The sequence below is a fragment of the Scyliorhinus torazame genome, chromosome 1 (assembly GCF_047496885.1).
Source record: "Scyliorhinus torazame isolate Kashiwa2021f chromosome 1, sScyTor2.1, whole genome shotgun sequence".
Classification (NCBI taxonomy): Eukaryota; Metazoa; Chordata; class Chondrichthyes; order Carcharhiniformes; family Scyliorhinidae; genus Scyliorhinus; species Scyliorhinus torazame.
In genome coordinates this window covers 277020003-277044326 of record NC_092707.1, presented here as the reverse complement: position 1 = coordinate 277044326, position 24324 = coordinate 277020003, and the positions used below count along the sequence as shown (strand labels likewise).

The 24324-nt window shown below is 49.4% G+C and overlaps 1 long non-coding RNA gene across 1 annotated transcript in view; it reads left to right on the top strand.

Moving 5' to 3' along the window:
• The window catches only part of LOC140426791 (uncharacterized), a 43635-nt gene that overhangs the window by 7615 nt on the left and 11696 nt on the right, over positions 1-24324 (top strand). Inside the window, exon 3 of the long non-coding RNA XR_011948358.1 lies at positions 13861-13901. This is a non-coding gene — a long non-coding RNA (uncharacterized lncRNA). The remainder of the gene's footprint in view (positions 1-13860; positions 13902-24324) is intronic.

Below are 24324 nucleotides of genomic sequence, written 5' to 3'. Positions count from 1 at the left end.
GTCATGATCTTCTTCAAGTTGAGGTTCACACACAAATTTGCCCTGATCTTGACTTACATCAAACTGTTTCAAGACATGTTGAACAATAACAACAACATTCCATTCCACCACTGAGTAAGAACATTAAAACCTCTATCTCACCACTGAAATTGAGAAGATCAAAAGAAGTAGAAGAAAACCAAATTGACTCAATCTCTGAACTTGAAACTGATTCTAGCATTTGGCTGTACTGTATAACCACTGCATTTCTAATGTAAAATTTTCTTTTGTATCCACAAGAAAATGTTTTAAAAAAGGGGATTGTAGTGATCTCTGTATGTAGTAATACATGATCAGACTACGTTAAGCAAGTACAGGCAATTGAAGACGAGATGGCCACACTATCAGGACCTGTATAAATGTTTCCCGCTCTTTCCTACTGGAGAGTGTCAGGATTGCAGAGAGAACAGAAGTGAGAAAGCTAGACAGAAGAAGTGATTAGTTATCAGAGTATTGTATCGTCTTATTTAATAGTTTAGTCTGCAGTTGTTTGTTTGTTTTACTAGTTCAGTATTAAGTAAAAAGAACTCACTAGTTTATTTTATATTACTCATTAAATTACTTTATCATCACTGGAAGACTCCGGCTATATTTCAACAACTCGGCTAGACAAAAAGAGTAATATATATATTACAACATCGTTAGATAACAGGCTTAGCATCCTGTGGACTCTCCTGAACAGGTTTAGTTGTGAGATCCTGGCCTGTTTGTGTCTCTGGCCTTTTCCATCCTTATTACGAAATGATCCATTTTAAATTCTTCAGTCCTGTTGCTTGCTGGCAACTAGAAAATGGAGGAATTGATTTCGCGCCCAGAGCACGTGGCGTCAGTGCATGGGGCATGTGACCTGACCTCTGCTGCCACTTCTGGCGGGATAACTCCATAGATTTTTTTAAAACTCTGCTCCTGGGATAGTGCGCTGACGTCTGGAGGAGGTGATCCGCTCCATTTGACTCCGGGCCAATCTGAAAAGAGGCAGTGTGGGTCTCCCGCCGATTCTTCAGCCGGCATGTGAACTAGATTCTGCCCTGTGTATCAACAATCTTTATTCCCAAGGACAATGAAACAAGCTGCTAAAGAAAATAGTCACAGCCCGATCACTTGAATCTTCAAGACCCATCTCTAGATTATTTTCGTTCAAAGGTTTTCATTATGAGAACACTTTTTAATAGCATAATAAATATGAGTGGGAGTAGGCCATTCAGCCCTTTGAACTCACGCCGCCACTCAATGAGATCATGGCAGACCATTTCAACATTTTTTTCCTTCACTATCCCTATATCCCTAATATGAAGAAATTTATCAATCTCGGACTTGAACATGCTCAATGACTGAGATTCCACAGTTCTCTGGGGCAAAGAATTCCAAAGATTCACCAACCTCTGACTGAAGAAATTTCCCCTCATCTCAGTCCTAAATGACCTGTGCCTTATTCTGAGACTGTGCCCCCGGTCCTAGACCCCCAGAGTTGGGAGCAGTGTCGTCGAACTCAACTGGTGGAGTCTTAAAGGTCGACGTCTGCCATTTCGGTGTCCTGGGGTTCGTAGCCAATGGTACCAGAGGCAGTGACAGCTGCGGAGGAGGCAGAATATGTGGGGCCAAGGCATCTGGGTGTGGGTCTGGCAGATCGGGGACATGACTACGGAGGTGGTCCAGGTGCCTGTTAGAGTCTTGGCCCTGTGCTTTCACCTTATGCGAGATTGGCCCGGTCTGGGATAGTACCACACCCGGGGTCCATGTGGCTCCGTCGCCAAAATTCCAGACATATATCGAGTCACCCGCCGAAATGTTGTGAGGGGCATATGCCTGGCTGTGTCCGCTTCAGAACTGTCCAGGCCGCATCACACCTTCCCCCAATGCCCAAAAGAACCTGATTCAAACGAGTATGGAGGCGGCACCCCACGAGCAGCTCGGATGGTGCGACCCCACCAGGGCATGTGGCATGGTCCTGTAGCAAGAAACGAACCTGGCTAAACGCGTCGCCAGGGATCCCGTGGTCTGCTTCTTCATTCTATGTTTGAACGTTTGGACTGCATGCTCGGCCAAATTGTTCAAGACCGGATGGTATGGAGAAGTGTGCGTGTGGCGGATTCCATTGGATTGCATGAACAAGCCAAAGTCTGCACTGGGAAAGGCCATGCATTATTAGAAAAAAAGTCAATGCATAGGCGGGACCAAAGTCAACCCGGCCATTCCCACGGGTGGAGGGGTGCTGCTGGTGGCAGCCGTGGTGTTCCTGGCATTGCACACACTGATGGACCGACCTGCCTATGTCGGCATCTATTCTGGGTCACCAGACGTAACTGTGGGACAACATCTTCACCTCGGAAACTCCCGAGTGTCCATTGTGGAGGTCCTGATGAAGTGGGTTGTGCCCTCTTAAAGGTACCGCGGCACGTGTCCCCCAAAGGATGACGACATCCTCGTCACTGAGCTCCTCAATTTTGGATTTGTAAGCCGTCCGGCAAGGTGCGTGTTGGGCCCCATGAAATATAATGTGCCTGACGTGAGACAACTGTGGGTCTGTCTGGGTTCAAGTCCAGATTCGGGAAGCTGTGACGGACAAAGAATCCATGAAATGCAGGGTAACGATAGCCTTACCGGCGAAGCAGGCGTCGTTGGCCTGGTCGGTAGGGGGAGGCAGCTTAGCTCCTCCACGTGGGGAATCTTTGTCCCGGAACGGTGCTCCAATGTGTATTTATAGGAAGCCAGCAGTAGAACCCAATGTTGTATTAGTGCGGAAGCGATGGGGGAAATTGCTTTGTCCTCCTTAAATAGACCCAGCAAAGGCGTGTGGTCCGTTAGCACCGTGAACGCATGGCCATAAATATACTGGTGGCTGCTTTACTCCAAACACTATGGTCAGACCCTCTTTTTCGACTTGGGCGTAGTCATGCTCGCCGTCGGCGAGTGTCCTGGAGGCGAATGCGATTGCATGATCTGACCCGTCATCCATGTGGTGGGCTAAGATGGCCCCCAATCCTGGAAGGCAAGGCAGCACACGTTAACAGGAGCAGCTTGGCAGGGCCGAAATGGGTTAACAAGCGTGACGAATGTTGTGGCTGAACCCAATCCCATGGCTGGCCCTTTTGCAGTAACCGATGGAGGTGGACCATCAGAGTTGCTAAGTTGGGGATGAATTTCCTGTAGTAGTCGATGAGCCCCAGAAATGAACAAAGTTCCGTTGGGCCTTCCAGGACCGGGGTCTGCTGGACCAGGTGGAGGCCATGGTCCACGAGGTATCCCAAATCAGTAACTTCAGCAGTGTGGAACACACATTTCTCCCTTTGCAGGCAAATCCCAGCTGCCTTGAAACGTTGGAGAACCTCATCAAGGTTCTGCAAATGTTCATGGTCAGAGGCCTCCGTAATTAGCATGTCATCCAGGTGGACCACCATGTGCGGCAAACCCCACAGGATATGAAGAAAGTGGCCGCAAGGTCAGGGGCCTCCCTCTTCGGGCTTCTTGGAAGTGGCGCATGGCATGCGGCCGGGTGTCCTAAGGTCAGGATTGCCATCCTTTGGAGCTCCTGGATCCCCTGCTCCATGCTTTTGCAGGAAATAGCAATCTCGGCTGCTCACTGCAAGTCCAAATGGGTTTCTGCTAGGAGCTTCTGTTGGGTAGCTGCGTCGTGGATCCCGCAAACCAAACGGTCTCTCAAAGTTTTGTTTAACGGTGTCCCGAATTCGCAAAATTCAGCGAGTTATCGTAGGCAGGCCAGAAATTCGGTGATGGATATCCCCTGACTTTGGGTAGCTGTGTGAAACTGAAAACAGCAGACAATTATCAGGGGCTTGGGGCTGAAATGTTCCCTGACTAAAGCTACTAAGGCGACGAAAGACGTGTGTCCAGTGCGTTGTGGTAAGTAAGGCTTTTAATTATACTATACATGGCGCCTCCGCAAGCCGGGAGCAGGATGACCATCCACCATTCATTATCGACTATGGCATTTGTTCTAAAACAGTATTGAGCATCCACTCAACGTATTGCCCCCAGTCTTCTGTACCTGCATCGAATGGCTCCAGTTTCCCTATATATGGCATGTCTGCTGGCTGAAGAACGACCGCTTGAGACCTTTAAAAAGTGGTCCGAGATCACAGCACTTGGCACTGACGGCAGCTTCAATTGGTCCCCGTCGTCAGTGTAGAATCCGCACAGAGTGACCACAAGGAAATGATAGGTAGGATGCAAAAACTGGGTTTATTGACATATGTAAACTAGACTACTCCACTCTCCGAAGGGTTCTCTTGCCCTGACCTTTACATAGGTCAGAGGTTTTGTACCCACAGGCTCCCCTCGTGAAGGGGGAGGGGGGGCCTCCCAAGGGGCCCTCCCATTACCAGGGAAGTTTGTACTCAGCAGAGGTCACGGGGACCTGATAGTCCACACCCCATGACCTCCGTGGATGTTGTAACAGGTGGCAGATGGGAAAATTGGATCGTTTCCCGCTGGCCTCAATGGCAGGTTTTCGTGACTGATTGTCCGCCTCTTGCCTCATTAAATATGCTTCAACAGGAAACATGTCATAAGGTGGGCGACCTCACGGTGGCCTAACTGACCATTGCAGCGGGTGCCATACTTAAACTGCACCCGCACACAACCTTCTCAATATCTGTGGCCCAAGATTGCTGCCATGGAGTGATGGCCCCCCAAAGGGAAGAAGACTGAAGCCCCCAAGATTAGCGGCACATCACTGGGTCACCTTTTAGATCTAGCCACCAAGGATCGCTGAAAGGTGCTCTACACTTGTGATGGCAGAAGGAGATCCAAAAACCTTGCAACTGTGGCTTGGGAGAGAGGGCCAGTGATAAGAGATCAGCTATCCAGTGCAGGAAGAAGATGAATGATCCCATCGGTTCTGACAGGGTAAGTCAACCATGTGGTCAGTCTGAACTCACATGCTCACAACCCGATCATCGGCAGTGCAGACCCAAATGAGGATCCTTCACCAGTTGCGCCTTCACACAGCGACACAGAGTGTATTGTTATGTTTTGGAGTCTGCTGCCATACACTAATTATCTCTACTCTCTTTACTAGGCACCAGAGCCAAATGTCCTACAAACACGAGGAGATAGCTCCTCATCTCCAGAGGACACCTCAAACTAGAATCCAGCCTACACACAGCTGGAAGGTTCTGTCACAGTGCTCACCCACACCCTCCAGCAGCGCAGAGACGCACATCTCGGTGGGATCTAGATCTAGAGTTGGCTCAGCATCTGGTGAGCACAGCACAGGCTCTGCTCCACAGCAGGCGGGGCAGCTGGAGGCAAGGATTCTGCTCAACCACAGTCACCTGAAGAGCCTGTGGACTTGGCCCTAACGCAAATGTTAGAGCTGCAGCCACAGTCACTGGAACATCAGGCAGGCTTGGCAGATTGCACTGTACAATGGAGGAGTCCAACCATGTTTGTTCTGAGGTCATTTTGCCAGCATGCCAACGCACTGAGGTCAACTCTGGTAGGATGGCAGCCGGAATGGAGGCCTTGGCCCAGGACATTTCACCTATGCTGCTGCGGGAGTTGCATTCCCTTGTTGCAGGCATTGGTGTCATCCCGCAGTGGCTACACGCTAGGGGCCAGGGCACCCGATCTCATTCCACGTGTCCCTCCTCCTGAAGGAGACAGTCAGGGGCCCTCAGGCATTCATAGGGATGAGGACCAGTAGCTGGAGACCCCAGGGCATGGGACTCTCCAGCTGATCCCCATTCCTCCTGTCTGTGATCCCATCACCTTGAGCTCCACCCTCCAGGTCAAGGAGGGTGCACCTGCCGCACAGCATGAGAACCAAAATAGGCCGTGGCCCTCTAGCTCTCTGCCCTTCAGAGGGCACTCACCAAAGCCTTCACAGACTGGGTGTTGCTGTGGAGGCCGAGAATGCATCAAGACTTAGCAGTCAAGTTAGGAAGATGAATAAATACTGGAGCACAATCATTGCACGAGTGTTCACCATAATTTCCACCAATGTAAATAAAACTGCACCCAATCCACGTCTTCTCTTGTGCAAGCCTCCTCTGTATGCTGCGCTGGGTGATGGTCAATCAGCTCTCACACATGTTCCCTCCCCAAATCATCACGCGTGTCACATTTGGTGGCTCAGGTCAATGTTGTGTGCAGTCATCTCACAACAGTTTGTGGCGTTTCTCAGTTAATTCCTGACATCAGTGAAGGCCTACCTTCAATGTAAATTGTGCCTGTTCAAGGCTTCTTTTTGACATGCTCTGCAGGATCAAGTGATGTTCATTCCTGGCTCCGTAAGATGGAGGCTCATCTACATTGTGGGAAGATAAAGGTGTTCCGTCGAAGGATTGAGTAGATGTGAATGGAGTCGGATAATCTTTCCTTGATCTCCATGAGCTCTCTATCAACAGTGAGGATGTTCACCCTGTCAGCCCACCTTCTGGGCTCTTCTGCACCCATGTCTGCCTTCACCGTTGTTGACTCTCTGAGTGAAAATCTGCACAGCTCCCCAATATTAGTGCACACTTTCCCACCTCAATGTTTCTGAGCTCTGACCCTCGCTGACACATCTGTGTCCTGGTATTCCAAGCTACAGAATTACTTTGGGGTTGTCTGCATTGCACACACAAAGCTATCATGGACATGTAGAGATGCACCGCTGAGACATAACTTCAGAAATGTGTGCCCTCACCCAAACCTTCAGCGAGCTTTGTGATGCCCAGTTCATGGGGTGATACGTTTGGGTCACTTGAAATGTTAAGCCTGATCTCAAATCGCATACGTTAGTGAGATAGAATGACAATGCTGAGGGTGGAAATGGGATAGGAATGAGGTGGAATGCAGCTGGTGTGTGCCTATTATTAACAACAATGCTGAACCTTGACGGTTCCATGGTCTGTCTGCATTTTCAGATTAGCTAGGGCCATAGCTGACCATCAGGGAAAATTATAGTGTCAAAGGGGAGGCATGTTCCCCTCTACCGACATCCCATGGCCCCTCATACCCTTCATACCAAGCTATAGCGCTTTCATGACCATTCATTTACTATGCATTCTGTACAGAGCTAATGAACTCTACAGTAACAATATGCGTTAAAAAATAATTACTAAAACAATAATTCATTCGTAACTTTCTACTTTATTAAGACAAAAGTACCTTTTTACTCCAATCATATAAAAATGGCAATCATCCAAACAGTGTCAAGTATCAATAGCAGAGACTGCAAGCACTTGAAACATCTTTATCTTGTGTCAATGTGCATTGTGAAATTGACAGAAGAGATCACTGATCAAGAATTGTCAATCAAGCAATGATTTCCCTGGGGTGCATCTATTTCTACAGAGTAAAGCGTGCCCAGGCTCACAGCCAAGTGTCATTATGCATTCTAGGCTGAGAGTTCAGACATCCATTAAACTGTTGAAACAGCTGTGCCCTATGGAAAACATTGTTTCTGTGCAATCTGTCCCACGCAATCTGAGGCAAACTGCTTGAGAGGGCACAAGAGATACAGGAATTGAAAAGCTGGTCACTCTGTATGCAATTGTATATATAAAGTACATTTTGTGGACAATAACTACAAAGAGTCTCGTATCATTGTAAACCAGAGATCGAAAGAGATTGAAATCTAACCGGCGTGATCAAATGTAAGATGTCAGCTTTAATGTCTGGTCAGGTGAAGAGTGAGGAATTGGTAGTGCCTGTGGAGCTATGTCTCAGCTCATGCCATTGAGAAGACCAGAGAAAAGTCAAATGAAAGGCGGCCACTGGAATAAACAGAAGTTAACAAGATGATCATAGATGTGGGGTGGGATTCTCTGTTTCTGAGACTAAGGGTTGATGCCAACGCAGAATCCGTGGACTTTTATGACAGAGAAACTGGCGCCGCACCTGGACCAATTCTGCTACCGCTGAGGGGCTAGCACCGGTGCCACACGGAACACAATCGATTCCAATGAAAAATGGTGCGAGATTCGCCGGGTCCGTGAGCAACACTCGGGAGGCTGACAAGCTTCAGCCGCACATGCACATTACACTCCCTACACACACTTATCCCACCCAAAAAGATGGCGCTGGTTGTGCTGGGGTGCGCCCATTCAGCTAATGGGTCGGCCAGGGCCAGAGGGCACCCATGGTGGTACCCTGGGGGGACACCTATACGACCCGTGACACTAGGTTCAAAGTGGGCTGTTAGCGGTATGCGCAACTGCACGGCTGCCTTGCTGGCTGCGGCAATGGTGTTTCATGCCGGTCCACCCCGATCCCACAGCCCACCTCCTGGCCACCCCACACTACTCCCCCGGCCCTGGCAGAAGCCCCCGGCCAGCGACACAACTGTCAGCAAACTATGGTGATGTTGGACACCGCCCGTACCCCCTCTCTCTCCCTCAGCAGCCACCACGCGGTTTCACGATTTTTAAAAGCACAAGTGAATCACGCTGTCGGGAACTTGGCCCCTCGGAGGCGGAGAACCGCGGAGGCCCTGGAGAATACCGGGGCGGGCCCCGCTAATGATATGCAAACAGTGTCTACTGTATGTGTGTTCCAGTATGCATTGACACCATTGTCGAGGTGCTGGAGCATTGCGATTTGACATCGAAACGGAGCCTGGCACGATTTTAGTGTCATAGCTATGAGGAGAGGTTGAATAAACTCGGTTTGTTCTCACTGGAACGATGGAGGTTGAGGGGCAACCTGATAGAGGTCTACAATATTATGAGGGGCATAGACAGAGTGGATAGTCAGAGGCTTTTCCCCAGTGTAGAGGGGTCAATTACTAGGGGGCATAGGTTTAAGGTGAGAGGGGCAAGGTTTAGAGTAGATGTACGAGGCAAGTTTTTTACGCAGAGAGTAGTGAGTGCCTGGAACTCGCTGCCGGAGGAGGTGGTGGAAGCAGGGACGATAGTGACATTTAAGGGGCATCTTGACAAATACATGAATAGGATGGGAATAGAGGGATATGGAGCCCGGAAGTGTAGAAGATTTTAGTTTAGACGGGCAGCATGGTCGGCACAGGCATGGAGGGCCCAAGGGCCTGTTCCTGTGCTGTACTTTTCTTTGTTCCTTGTATAACCGATTCTCCGCCCAATATTCTTTTCCAATTTTGGCATCGACGAGCGGAGAATCCCGCCTGTGATCTATAAAAACCCAGCTGCAGAGCCACACTATAACCGTAAAGTAAACAACTAGTAAGACTGTCAGAGAAGAGTAAAGGACGTTAAAAATATGCAATTAAAATCATAGAATAGAATGACTACAGTGCAGAAGAAGGCCATTCAGCCGATCGAGTCTGCACCGACTCTTGGAAAGATTTCCCTACCTAGGCCCACGGCCCGACCCTGCCGCCAAAACCAGCCCCAAGGGGCTGTTTAGCACAGGGCTAAATAGCTGGCTTTTAAAGCAGACCAAGGCTGGCCAGCAGCACGGTTCAATTCCCGTACCAGCCTCCCTGAACAGGCGCCGGAATGTGGCGACTAGGGGCTTTTCACAGTAACTTCATTTGAAGCCTACTTGTGACAATAAGCGATTTTAATTTTCAGTTTTTCATTTCATAATCCAGTAATCCCACCTAACCATTTGGACACTAAGGGGTAATTTAGCGTGGCCAATCCACCTAACCTGCACATCTTTGGATTGTGGGTGGAAACCGGAGCACCCGGAGGAAACCCACGCAGACACGGGGAGAAAGTGCAAACCCCATGCAGGCAGTCACCCAAGGCTGGAATTGAACGTGGGTACCTGGCATTGTGAAGCAGCTGTGCTAACCACTGTGCCGTCATGAAGCTGAGGCTGAGGGCAAGACAATTAATGAATCTGTTGAATGGCTGCTTCCCAAAGCAGCTGCTAGAGACAACACGAGCAATAAGGTTCCGCTCCAAAAAAATCCAAGGTAAATTCTCGGACTTCAAGCTGAAAGGGCTTAATGCAAGTAAGGAGAGATGGTATTTATCGAGAGGTCTTGTGCTGTAGTGGGTAACGTCCCTGCCTCTGAATCAGAAGCTGTGAGTTTGAGTTCCGCCCAGGACTTGATGACCAAGAAGATCCGTCCATAACATGGCCAAACAGGTTGAGTATTAACCTGCAAGACCTTCTGATGTGCCTATGGCAGGCGGTAAGATTGGGAGAATTTCCTGGTCAGCCATCTTCAGAAGGCAACGGCAAGCTGCTGCTGAACTTTGCCAAGCATTACCATGGACCAAAACAGAAGTCTATGGTCACCAATCCCTTTCAGAGCATTGGTATCTGAAGAGAGATAGTATTTATCCAGAATGCTGAGAGACAAGGATGGCCACTTCATTAGAAGGGAAACAATGGACACCAGGAATGTTCCAGTAACTTGGAGGTGGATTAACATGTGTTGAAAGGGTGACAAACGGCAATACAGATGTATTCATCTTACATGAATTCCATATAATGGAATTGATTATCAGCAACAAATTTAATAAAATCTTTACAGACATTCATGGAAACAGTAGTCAATGTGGCTTTAAATGGAACTGATGCTAATGGACCAAAATCCCCATTGATTTCTCTGAGGGAGAGATAATCCAATCTGACTGCAGTAAACCCCACAATATTGAGCACTTAAACTTTGAAAACGTGCTTCCTAAAGTTTCATATAAAATGTTATTAATTAAGCTCAAAGCTGTGGGAATTCAGAGCAAAATTGGGTTAAAAAAACTGGTTGTGTGGCAGATGGCAATGGTTTGAGAAGCAATCCCTGTGATAGGGTGCTAGGCATCGAGTGAGGTGCGTCTGTGCTCAGCATTGCCACCACTACTGTGTACATCAACCTGAATCCAGAGACTCCATGCAAATTGGTTAGAAAAAAAGAGAAAATCAGAGGAGGCAGCTCGGAAATGACAGAATGGGGCGAAACATAATGCTTGATTGGGCCATGATGCAAGTATTGCACACTGGGAGAAGTATGGGTGACACACATACTCCATGAACAGTGCTGACAAAGCTAAGGATGAGTTTGAAGGAAAACCAGGAACCTTAGTTGATGAAGTGCTCAACATCACCAACCAATATAAATCAGCAAACAACATAGCAAATAAAATGTTAAAACTAAATAGCCCAGGACAACATTGGCCAAGTCAGGAGAGGTCACAACAAAACTGGGCCATGTCCCATCCAGATTGTACATTGAGTACTGTGTCTGGACCTGGAAGAAAGAGGATAGGAGAGTAGAGAGGCAGGGAACTGTAAGTGGAAACATAAGCCGACCTCACCACTGTACTATCAGCGACTGTTAATGGGTGAGAACATTGAAGAAACTAGTGCATTCTGACCCTGTAATAATGGAGTTGTCCCTCCTTCCCACGGAAATATAATTACAATGTATCTAGTATGGTTTAATTTATACCATGTCATGCACAAATGGCCGGGGGGGGGGGGTGAAGGCTGGATCAGGGTATTGAATTTGATGATCAGCCATGATCATAATGAATGGCGGAGCAGGTTGAAGGGCCAAATGGCTTACTCCTGCTTCTATTTTCTATGTTTATATGTCCCTTTTTTTTGCTGTAAGATTATGTTGTAAACTTGTGTAGGAATCATCAACTTTGAGGTAATGTGTGAAGTACTCATTTCTATATCTTTTCACTGCCTCACCAATTGGATATTGAAGTATGAGCATGTGTTGTATTTAATGGCATTGATACCTTGGACTTTCCAACATCATTACTTCTGCAGCATCTTCTTGTTTCCATCTACCTTGAAAGCCGAATTGGGTTTCCAAACTTAGGCCGAAAATTCTGGTTGCAGCCGAATGCAAGCATCCGTTGGTCTGTCTGAGGGGGTACATTAAATGCTGGGATCTTGTTGAAATTACTCAGATGTGCACCCCGTACTATTCACCAAACTCCATCCCATTTGATGGGGGGGGGGAAACCAATGGGGGTGGGGAGGGTGTGAGCATATGTGATGACCCTTAAAGGTGGAGGAGCGCATGTTAATGGGGGTGGGGGGGGGGTTCACTATCGCTGCATGTCCATACTGGACACCCAGGTTCTCAGATGTCACACTGGGGAGGGCGGGTCTCAGCCCTTCATGGAAGACTGCGGGATAGCGGTAATGTCACTGGGTAGTAATCTTGTGACCCAAGCTAATACTTCAGGGGTTCAAATCTCACCAGAGCAGCTGCTGGAATCTTAATTCAATTACTTTAAAAGATCCCAAATATAAAGCTGGTCTCAGTAATGGTGACCATGAAACCATCATTGATTGTCTAAAAACTAATCTGGTTCACCAATGTGCTTGATGAAAGAAAATCTGCCTCCCTTACCTGGCCTGGTGTTAGGGTCCTTCCTGATTATTCCCTTATTTCCCCTTTCTCTATTTTTGCAGTTATAATTTTTGATCCATGGATGCTTAATGAACATGTACCTTTAATTTAAGCAACCATGAGAATGAGGAATTAAAGAAGTTGCAGCATAGTATATGGTGCTAGCTTTGGACAACATAACTCAGATTCTGTGGCACCCATGTGATGAGGTGGGACTTGATTCGATTTGTTGGCTGGTGGCTAATGAATTGGCCAAAGGGCTGTATTTTGCCCAGTAACAGGGGTTGATTGGATCCTGCCTGAGTGGGATGATTTCCAGGGACGTAAGGAAAGCAGAGTTGAGACCAGGACATGCAGAGACAAGGATCTGCGCTCTCTCTCCCTCGGGCTTTCTCCATAATGGCTGTGAGCTGCTGTATTTCTGAAACTGCAGAGACCTGAATGAATCTACAGTGAAAACCATGACAGATTGCAAAGCAGAAATCTCAACCTGATAGTCTGCTTTGAAGGACAATGTGCTGGAAACAACCATCTGAAACAAACACTCTTGGGTGGGATTCTCCATTGCGCCACATCTGTTTTCTGGTACGGCCCCCACCCCCCACCCCCCAACTGGCAGCGGGTTCCTCCGTTTCATCAGTAGGCCAAAGGGATTCCCATATTGAGCACCCCAACACTGTTGGGAAATCTGTGGGCGTGAGTGTGCTGCCGGCGAAGCGCAGAATCATGCCGACGGAGAACCAAGCCCCTTATCTTTTACGTTTACTTATTGGGCGGGATTCTCCCCTACCCGGCGGGGAGGGGTGTGAACCACTCTGGCATCGGGCCGCCCGGAAGGTGCGGGATCCTCTGCACCTTCAGAGGCTAGGCCGGCGCCGGCGGGTTTGGCGCCGTGCCAGCTGGCGCCGAAGGGCATCCGCTGGCTGGCGCATGTGCAGGAGTGCCAGCGTGTGCTGGCGTCATCCCAGTGCATACACAGGGTGTTTCTTCCCCGCGCCGACCATGGCGGACTGTTACACTGGCCGGCGCGGAGGGAAAGAGTGCCCCCACGGCACAGGCCCGCCCGTGGATCAGTGGGCCCCGATTGCGGGCCAGGCCACCGTGGGCCACGCCCCCCCCGGGGCCAGATCCCCCCCCCCCCGCAGTGCCAGGTCCCGCCAGTACGGACCCTGTGTATTTTACGCCGGCGGGACCCACTGAAAACGGGCGGCCACTCGGCCCATCGCGTGCCGGAGAATCGCCGGGGGGGCTGCTGCCAATGGCCCCCGACCGGCGCGGTGTGATTCCCGCCCCCGCCTAAAAACCGGTGCCGGAGAATCCGGCAGCCGGCGTTGGGGCAGGATTCACGCCGCCCCCCCCCCCCCTCCGGCGATTCTCCGGCCGGGCAGGGGGATGGAGAATCCCACCCATTATTTTCACCCCTCTCTTCCCCTCTGTGTTTGTTTGTCTTGTGTGTGCACGTGTAGAGGGTGGGCGGATTAGGAATTAGATGCTAGCTAACCAATTGTATTTGCTGCATATTTCATTATAGTTCTTGTTATTAATAAAAAGTAATTGTGCTTAATTTTACAAACTAGGTGACTCTAATCATTGGACAGTCAAGGGCCAAAGACATCAGGTATTTTTCTGAGAATTATTTGTTAATTCAGTTGTGTTGCGATTCAGGGTCAAGGGGGGCTGGAATTGACTACGTACTAGCCCAGGGTGTCGTAACACTGGCCTACATGTGACTCCAGATCCTCAGCAATCCGGTTGACTCTTAGCTGCTCTCTGAAATGGCCAAGCAAAACACTCAGTTCAAGGGTAATTAAAGAGAGGCAACAAATGTTGCCCTTGCCAGTAACACCCACATCTCATGAAATAATAAAAGCAAGTACATGTGATGGGACAGAAAGCTCTCCCGATAATACCATGGCCACTATTAGGGAACGGCCGCAAAGGAAGTTAATAAAAGGAACTTCAATCCAACGACATGGTTGCAATGCTGAAAGAAATTCAATGGCCTCGCCATACTTAATGTTTAACTGTCCCTTTACACCTGATACAGGCACAGAGCTATTGTATTTCTAGGTGTACATTCCATAGCCTGAAAGGGCTGTCAAAAAACTCTGTTGATTATTAAAATATTGGAAATTAATCCTCCATGAGCAGGTTAGAGATACCTCTCCTCACTCCAGCACTCCCCTCTACCAACATCACCATGGAAACTGCGTCAAAATCTGTACATTCGATTCTATCTAAAAAACTGTAACAAAAAGTGAAAGGTTATGGTGTCTGAAAAGAAAAGCTATTTGGATTAAAGCATTAGAAATTAATTGTTCCACTGCCTCTCCAATTGTTTTTGGAACACTTAGCTGCAAATTAATTCAACTGCTCCATTTAACACAAATCGGTTGGAAATGTGCGCATAATGGCAGCTGTGGAGATCGACAATTGACATTAAAGTTAAGGTTATTCTGTCAGCAGTGGCAGGGATTAAATACTGGAAACAATTATGTATTTCTTCCCTTGGCATTGACTGCAAGGAGGCTATGCTAAACCTTTCTAAAATCACCAGTTTGGCCTCAGCTGGAGAGCTGTGTCCAATTTGTGGCATCGCACTTTAGCAATGTGGTGGGGATAGAGCAGAGCAGATTAACTGGAATGGTAACGGGGATGAGGGCCTTCAATAATGTGGAGAGACTGGAGAAGTTGGAGCCATTCTCCTTCACAAAATCACAGTATTTCCTCAGTGCAGAAAGAGGCCATTTGGCCCATTTTGTTTGCTCCTTAGAGCAGAGGAGGCTATGATTTACCAGAAGGTGTTCAAAATTATGAGGGCCTTTGCTGGAGCAAATAGAGAGAAACTGTTTCTATTGGCCAGAGTGTCAGTAACCAGAGCACGCAGATTTGAGATAACTGACACCAGGACGGGGAGGAAAAGACATTTTCCATGCAGCCAGTTCCTGTGATAGTTAATATGCTGCCTGAAACCTAGTAGAAACAAATTCAATAGGAACTGTCAAAAAGGAGTTGGATAGATGCAAGAATAGGAAAGATCTGCGGGGCGCTGGGGAAAGAGCGGGTTGGGGGTGAGGTGTGGAGCAGTAGTGGGACTAATTAGACAGCTTGTTTGAAAAGCTGGTGTAGGCAGGGTGGGCTGAATGAGTTCCTGCTTGTGGTATTATCAGAACGGTCAGCATTGCAAGGGTTAATGTAGTGTCGAGAGTAGCCACCAGAGGGAGCTACAGTTACAACTATATATGATGCTAGACCTTAGGGGAGGAGTGTATGCAGGAGTTAGCTAGTGAAGGTCAGAAGAGCAGATAGTGAAACTAAGGTTAGATTATAGTTTCTACCAGTAGTGAGATTAGCTGTAGATGAATGTAGTTAGATGTTATTGATCAATTGTGTATTCTTCAGGACTATGTGTCAAATCCCAGTTTAGTAGTGTAAATAAAATCATAGCTTTGTTTAAGTTAAAGCTATTTTGTGGCCTTTGTAAACACTACGTCAACCATCCTGAAATAAGCAACACAAAGAACATCATACTGCTTTGCTGCAAAATCCTATGATCCTAGAACTGGGACACTGTCTCAGAGGCACCAGTTACACAGCAGCAACAAGTATTTGTTTTTCAAATCCAGACAGTGGATACCAACAAATAACAACTGTGGGATCTTTGTAGTTGTGTCCATTCAGTTCCTCACCTGATGCTCACATACTCCAGTTTCTGGCAGAACCCGCAGGCATCATTGAGAAGCAGGAAGCTGGCTTAATTTGAACCCTCTGCAGGTCAGGCCCACGAAGGCCAATTTTCGGCATGCGAATGCACAACATTATAGAACAACTTGGGTGTGGTTGCTGTAACGGAGATTTGGTCAAAAAAGGAACAGGATTGGCAGCTAAATATACTGGGATATAGATGTTTTAGGTGAGACAGGAAGGAAGGTAAAAGAGTTGGGGGAATTGCAATACTGGTAAGGGAACATATTACAGCTGTACAGAGGGAGGACACCGTGGAAAAGTCAAGTAACGAGGCACTGTGGGTAGAGCTCAGAAACAGGAAAGGGGCAGTCATTATGATGGGGCTGTACTATAGGCCTCCCAACAGCCCATGGGAAGTTGAAGAACATATATGTAAGCAGATTCTGGATAGATGTAGAAATAATAGGGTTGTTGCAGTGTGAGAGTTTAATTTTCCTCATATTGACTGGAAATCCCTTTGGGCTAGGGGTCTGGATGGTGAGGAATTTGTTAAGTGTGTCCAATAAGGTTTTTTGGAACATTATGTGGATAGTCCGACTAGAGAGGGGGCTATATTGGACCTAGTACTAGGGAACGATCCCGGCCAGGTCATCAAAGTTGCAGTGGGAGAACATGTGGCGAATAGTGACCACAATTCTGTACGTTTTCGGATACTCATGGAAAAGGACGAGTGTTGGCCTAGGTGTAGCCATCTGAGATGGTCACCTGCAAAGGACCATGGGAATTATGGCCAACCCAGGACTCAGACAGATACAGAGCTTGTGTGTATTTGCAACCCAGATAGCTAGACCTGATCAAAACCCCCGCTCGTTTGCATTCTAATGGCCAATTTCCCCAGAACAATAGGACTGCAATCAAGAAACCGATACAGCCACAGACTGATCGGCGCCACTCCCTTTACTCAGAGAGCCCACCCGCCAAGGTCAATGACCGCTAAGGACCCGCCCAGCCACCAAGGCATCCGCCCCTTTATTGGCCAAAATCGAAGGCAGTGATCAAAGCCTGTCGAATTATTGGGTCCAAGATTAAGGACCGCCGCAAAGAGCGCCAAACTCAGAAGGATAAAAAGGGATACAGCCATGTGTTCTGCGTCTTTTGGACCCGGCCTGTGCCAGCCTCCTTTGACTCCGACCTGTGCCAGCCCAACTGCAGCATAACAACCAGACAGCCAAGTTCAAGACCAACGATCGCTACCTGACTGCTGAGCCCAGCAGAGACAGAGCCACTTCTTCAAACCAGCCACGTGATCACGATAAAGGCCTTATCCACTTGCACAGTGCCGGTCACCTGAAGTTAAGTCTAGGTTATTGTAGTTGATAGGTGTAGTTTAACTTGTAGTATATTATACTTGCATGTCGAAGTAACCCTTGTGTGTAAATAAACCATCTTTGAACTTGAACTGACTAACTGGTTGTGTGGTCCACAGTATTGGCGATGCTGTTGGGACATAACATCATATCATAAAAAGAGCCTCAGTATCATATTGGCGACTCTAAAGAGCAACATTAACCATGGGCGACCAGGGAAATTGAGAATATTGTCAAAAAGAAAAAAGATGCATATGTGAGGTACAGGCAACTAAAAACAGATAAAGCACTTGAGGAATACAAGGAAAGTAGAAAAGAGCTCAAGCAGGGAGTCAGGAGGGCAAAAAGGGGTCACAAACTATCCTTGGCAGACAGGATTAAGGAGAATCCCAAGGCATTTTATACGTATATTACGAACAAGAGGGTAGCTAGAGAAACAATTTCCCACTCAAGGACAAAGGAGGGAAATTATGTGTAGAACCAGAGGAAATAGGTGAGGTCCTTAATGAATATTTTGGATTGGTATTCACAAAGGAAAGGGACACATTGATTGGTGGTGTCTCAGAGGGATGTGTCAACACTTTAGAACAGGTCGTTATTACAAAGAAGGAAGTGTTAGGTGTGTTAAAAAGCATTAAGGTAGACAAACCCCCAGGGCCAGATACCATCTATCCCAGATTACTGAGGGAGGCAAGAGATGAAATCATTGGGCCTCTGACAGAAATCTTTGTGTCCTCATTGGCCACAGGAGAGAACCCAGAGGATCGAAGGATAGCCAATGTTGTACCGTTATTTAACAAGGGTTGTAAGGATAATCCGAGTAATTATTGGCCAGTGAGCTTGATGTCAGTGATAGTGAAATTGTCGGAAAAGGTTCTCAGAGATAGGGGGCATGATTCTCTGACCCCCCCCCCCCCCCCCACCGCGTCGGAGAATCGCCGGGGGCTGGCGTGAATCCCGCCCCCCCTGTGTCCCGAATTCTCCACCACCAGAGATTTGGCGGGGGTGGGAATCGCGCCGTGCCAGTCGGCAGGGGCGGGAATCGCGCCGCGCCGGTCGGTGGGCCCACCCCCGGCGATTCTCCGGCCCACGATGGGCCGAAGTCCAGCCGCTGTCAAGCCTCTCCCGCCGGCGTGGATTAATCCACCTTTTGAACGGCGGGACAAGGCGGCGCGGGCGGGCTCCGGGGTCCTGGGGGGGGGGGGGGGTGTGGCGTGGGGCGATCTGGCCCCGGGGGGTGCCCCCACGGTGGCCTGGCCCGCGATCGGGGCCCACCGATCCTCGGGCTGGCCTGTGCCGTGATGGCACTCTTTTCCTTCCGCCTTCGCCATGGTCTTCACTATGGCGGAGGCGGAAGAGACCCCCTCCCCTGCGCATGCGTGGGGATGACGTCAGCAGCCGCTGATGCTCCCGCGCATGCGTCGCCCGGCGAAGACCTTTCGGCGCCGGCTGGCGTGGCGCCAAAGGCCTTTCCCTCCAGCCGGCGGAGCGGAAACCACTCCGGCTCGGGCCTAGCCCCTCAAGATGAGGGCTTGGCCCTAAAGGTGCGGAGAATTCCGCACCTTTGGGGTGGCCTGACGCCGGAGTAGTTCCCGCCACTCCATTACGCCGGAACACCCCGCCCCGCCGGGTAGGGGAGAATCCCGCCCAGGATCTCTGCACATTTGGAAGTGAATGGTCTTATTAGCGACAGGCAGCATGGTTTTGTGCGAGGGAGGTCATGTCTCACTAATTTGATTGAATTTTTTGAGGAGGTGACAAATATGATTGACGTGGGAAGGGCTGTGGATGTTGTCTACATGGACTTTAGGAAAGCAATTGATAAGGTCCCTCATGGCAGGCTGGTGCAAAATATTAGATCACATGGGGTCAGGGTGAACTAGCCGGATGGATCCAGAACTGGCTTGGCCATAGAAGACAGAGGGTAACAGTGGAAGGGTATTTTTCCGATTGGAGGTCTGTAACTAGTGATGTTCCTCAGGGATCAGTTTTGGGACCTCTGCTCTTTGTAATGTACATAAATGGCTTGGAAGAAAACATAGCAGGTCTGATTAGCAAGTTTGCGGATGATACTAAGATTGCAGGAGTTGCGGATAGTGATGAAGATTGTCAGATAATACAACAGGATATAGATAGGCTGCAAAATTGGGCAGAGAAACGGCAGATGGAATTTGACCCGGACAAATGCGAGGTGATGCATTTTGGCAGCTGTAAAATAAATGGCAGAACCATCAGGAGCATTGAGACACAGAAAGATCTGGGCGTGCAGGTGCACAGATCCTTAAAAGTGGCAGCACAGGGCCTTTGTGTTCGAACCTTAGGAGGGATTATTTGTTTGTTTTCACTTGCCTTTGTTTTGACTGTTTGCACTAAGAGCGGGAGAGGGGAATCAGTGGGGGTAGGATGCTAAGTGCCATGGGCGGGGGCTGCCAGGCTAGCTGGACGGGCTAGGTCACGGAAGCAAAGTGGGGTTGAGCTGAAGATCGATGTGGGGGGGGAGTGGGAGTGAGGGGGTTGGGTGGGTGGGGGGGGGGGGGGGGGGATTATACTGCTGGCAGGGAGGGGACTTTCAAAGTGGAGGAGGAGGAGGGTTGATGACGGTAGTTGCCCGAGGGCGGGCCAGGGGAGTTGCGGGACATGGGCTGCAGACTGGCCTAGGAGAGGTCATGATTGATCGGCAGGGGAGGGGGCCCCCCCTCGACCAGGCTGGTTACGTGGAACATTCGGGGACTGAATGGGCCAGTCAAAAGGGCCCGTGCATTCGCGCACTTAAGGCAACTGAAGGCGGACGTGGCCATGTTGCAGGAGACACATCTGAAGGTGGGGGATCAGATTAGGCTAAGGAAGGGATGGGTTGGGCAGGTGTTCCTTTCGGGGTTAGACTTTAAAACAAGGGGGGTGCCGATCTTGGTTAATAAATGGTGGCATTCGATGTGGGGAATATAGAAGCGGACCCGGGGGGTAGATATGTTATGGTTATTGGGAAGCTGGAGGGAATGGCCGTGGTATTGGTAAATATATATGCCCCGAACTGGGATGATGTTGAGTTTGTTAGACGGGTGCTGGGGAAGATACCGGACCTAGATTCGCATCGACTGATTATGGGGGGGACTTCAACACAGTCCTTGATCCAAGGCTGGACCGGTCGAGTTCTAGGTCTGGGAAGGTATCAGCTATGGCTAAGGAGCTCCTGGGGTTCATGGAGCACATGGCGGGGGGACGGGTCGATCTGTGGAGATTCGGGAGACCGAGGTGTGATGAGTTTTCATTCTACTCCCATGTGGATTCCCATGTGGATTCCCGGATAGACTTCTTTGTCAAGGACAAAACCCTGCTGGCTGAGGTAGTAAACACTGAATATTCAACAGTAGTGGTGTCAGACCACTGGGTGCACTTGCAGGTTAGCAAAGGAAAGGCCCAGCGCCTGCAATGGAGGTTGGATGTGGGGTTGTTAGCGGAGGAGGAGGTGTGTGAACAGGTGAGGGAGGCCATTCGGGGATATATAGGGATCGATGACACAGGTGAGGTTTCGGTGGGGGTGGTCCGGGAGGCACTGAAGGCGGTTATTAGGGGGGAATTTATCTCAATTCGGGCACATAAAGAGAAGGCCGAGCGGGCGGAGTTGGACAGACGGGTAGGTGAAATTTTACAGGTGAACAGGAGGTATGCGGAGTCTACGGATGACGGGCTTTTGAAGGAGCGTCAGAAACTGCAACTGGAATTTGGGCTCCTGTCCACAGGTAAGAAGGAGGGACAACTTAGGAGGGTAAAGGGGCGGTGTATGAATATGGGGAAAAAGCCAGCAGGATGCTGGCGCACCAGCTGTGGAAACAGGAGGCGGCGAGAGAGATTGGGAAAGTGAAGGGTACAGGGGTGAACTTGGTTCTGGATCCGGCGGGGGTGAGCAACACGTTTCGAGAGTTTTATAGTAAATTGTATAAATCGGAACTCCCAGCCGGGGAGGAGGCTATGAAGCGATTTTGGGGGGGGGGCTGGAGTTCCCGAGGATAGATGAGGAGTTGGTGGAGGATTTGGGAGCCCCAATTGGACTTGGGGAGGTTATAGACGGGTTGGGGGCGATGCAATCGGGTAAAGCCCCAGGACCAGACGGATACCCGGTTGAGTTTTATAAACGTTTTCTGGGCTGTTGGGGCTGCTCCTGGTAAAGACTTTCAATGAGTCCAAGGAGCTGGGAGTGCTCTTCCCCAACGTTATCGCAGGCATCGATTTCCCTTATTTTGAAGCGGGATAAGGATCCGGAGAGCTGTGGTTCATAGAGGCCGATCGCCCTGCTAAATGTGGATGCGAAATTGCTGGCACAAATCCTGGCCACACGCACAGAGGATTGTTGTCCTGGGGTAATAGGGGAGGACCAGATGGGATTCGTTAAGGGATGACACCTGACGTCCAACATTAGGCGGCTCCGAAATGTAATAATGATGCCTGCGGAGGAGCGCGTGGTTGAGGTGGTGGTGGCCATGGATGCAGAAAAAGCCTTTGATCGGGTGGAGTGGAAGTACCTGTGGGATTTCCTGGGAAGGTTTGGGTTTGGACAAGGATTTGTGGATTGGGTCCAGTTGCTATATCAGGCATCGGTGGCGAATGCAAGGACAAACCGTGTTCGATCAGAATAATTTTGCCTGTGCCAGGGGACGAGACAGGGGTGTCCACTCTCTCCACTACTGCTTGCCCTGGCCATAGAGCGTTTGGCAATGGCGCTGAGAGCATCGAACATTTGGCGGGGGATAGTGAGAGGGAGAGTGGAACATAGGGTCTCACTCTATACAAACGATTTGCTCCTTTATATAACAGACCCGTTGGGGGGAATTGCAGGAATAATGGGGATACTCAAGGATACCCAGGTTACAAACTGAATATGGGCAGAGTGAGGTTTTTGCGATCCAGACAAGGGGGCAAGAGAGGAGACTGAGGGAGATGTTCAAAGTGGTTGGAGGAGTTTTAGAAACCTGGGGATTCAAGTGGCACGGGACTGGGGGCAGCTTCATAAACTAAATTTGGGCAGGTTGATTGAGCAAATGAAAGGGGACTTCCATAGGTGGGAAGTGCTCCCGCTGCCATTGGCGGGGAGGGTAGACTGTGAAAATGACAGTCCTCCCAAGATTGCTGTTCGTGTTTCAATGAATTCCAATCTTCATCCCCAAGGCATTTTTCAGCAAGATGAATCCGACGATCTCAGGTTTATATGGGCCGGGAGAGCCCCGAGGGTGAAGGAGGTCCTTCTTGAACGGGGGCACGGGGAGGGGGGCTTGGCCCTTCCGAACTTTATTAATTACTACTGGGCGGCTAATATATCGATGGTTAGGAAATGGGTAGTGGGGGAGGGTCGGTGTGGGAGCGAGTGTAGGCCGTTCTCGCCGGCTCGGTACTCCACAAGCCCAGTGGTAGTGGCAGCCCTGAGAGTGTGGGGCAATGGAGGCAGCACATGAGTCTGGAGGGGGAATCGGTGTGGTCACCGATCTGTGATAATCACCGGTTTGCTCTGGGAGGGCTGGACGGGGCTTCAGGAGGTGGCAGCGGGCAGGGATCGAGAGACTTGGGGGTCTCTTCATTGAGGAGGGTTTCCCGAGTCTGGAGGAGCTAGAGGAGGAGTTTGAGTTGCTGGGTGGGAACGGGTTCCGGGACCTGCAGTGCAGGATTTTGTTCGGAGCCAGGTCCCGGGTTTCCCTCGCCTCCCACTAAGGGGACTACAGGATAAGGTGATGTCTAAAACAGGGGTTGGGTAGGGGAAGGTCTCGGAAATATCTAAGGAACTGATGGAATGGGAAGGGGTTCCAATTGGGGAGGTGAAGAGGAAGTGGGAGGAAGAGCTGGGAGGGAAGTTGGAAGTCGGGCTATGGGAGAAGGCCCTGAGGAGAGTCAATGCATCTTGGCCGTGTGCCAGGCTCAGCCTGATCCAGTTCAAGGTAGTCCACAGGGCTCATATGACTGTGGCCCGGATGAGTAGGTTTTTTGAGGAGGTGGAGGACAGGTGTGGGAGGTGCGGGGGAAGTCCTGCGAACCATGTACATATGATTTGGGCGTGTCCGAGGTTGAGGGGATTTTGGCAGGGATTCGCAGATCTCATGTCAGAGGTCCTGGAAGTGAGGGTGACTCTGAATCCAGAGGTGGCAATATTTGGAGTGTCGGAAGATCCGGGAGCCCAGGGGGAGAGAGAGGCTGATGTTTTGGCCTTTGCCTCCCTGGTGGCCCGGAGACGGATTCTGTTGGGATGGAGGGACTCGGAGCCTCCAAAGTCCGGAGTTTGGGTCAGTGACATGGCAGGGTTTCTTAGGTTAGAGAAAATTAAGTTCGCCTTTAGGGGTTCAGTACAGGGGTTCATTCGAAGGTGGCAGCCATTCATTGACTTCTTCCAGGAGAATTGACCGTCAGCAGGGGGAGGAGGGTGGGGGAAGGGGCGGCATGGAAGTGATGAATAAGGGCAGGGAATCTAATGTATGGGTAGTCAGGGTTTAGGGTTGGGGGGATTGGGTATGTTACTGTGGGGTTTTTGCATGTCTTGGATCTCTCTGTTGTTTCAAATGTGAAAATGTGTTAAAATTATAAATGCCTCAATAAAATATTTTCTAAAAATAAATGTGGCAGCACAGGTGGAAATGGTGGTAAAGAAAGCACATGGCATGCTTACATTCATAGGACAGGGTATTGAGTATAAAAGCTTGAAAATTATGTTACAGTTCTCTAGAACTTTGGTTAGACCACATTTGGAATACTGTGTCCAATTCTGGTCACCGCACTACCAGAAGGACGTGGAGGCTTTGGAGAGAGTACCAGGATGTTGCCTGGTATGGAGGGTATTAGCGATGAGAAGAGATTGAATAAACTGGGATTGTTCTCCCTCGAGGGACGGAGGCTGAGGGGAGACCTGATAGAAGTTTATAAAATTATTAGGGATATAGATAGGGTGAACAGTTGGAAGCTTTTTCCCAGGGCGGAAATGACAATTACAAGGGGGCACAAGTTCAACGT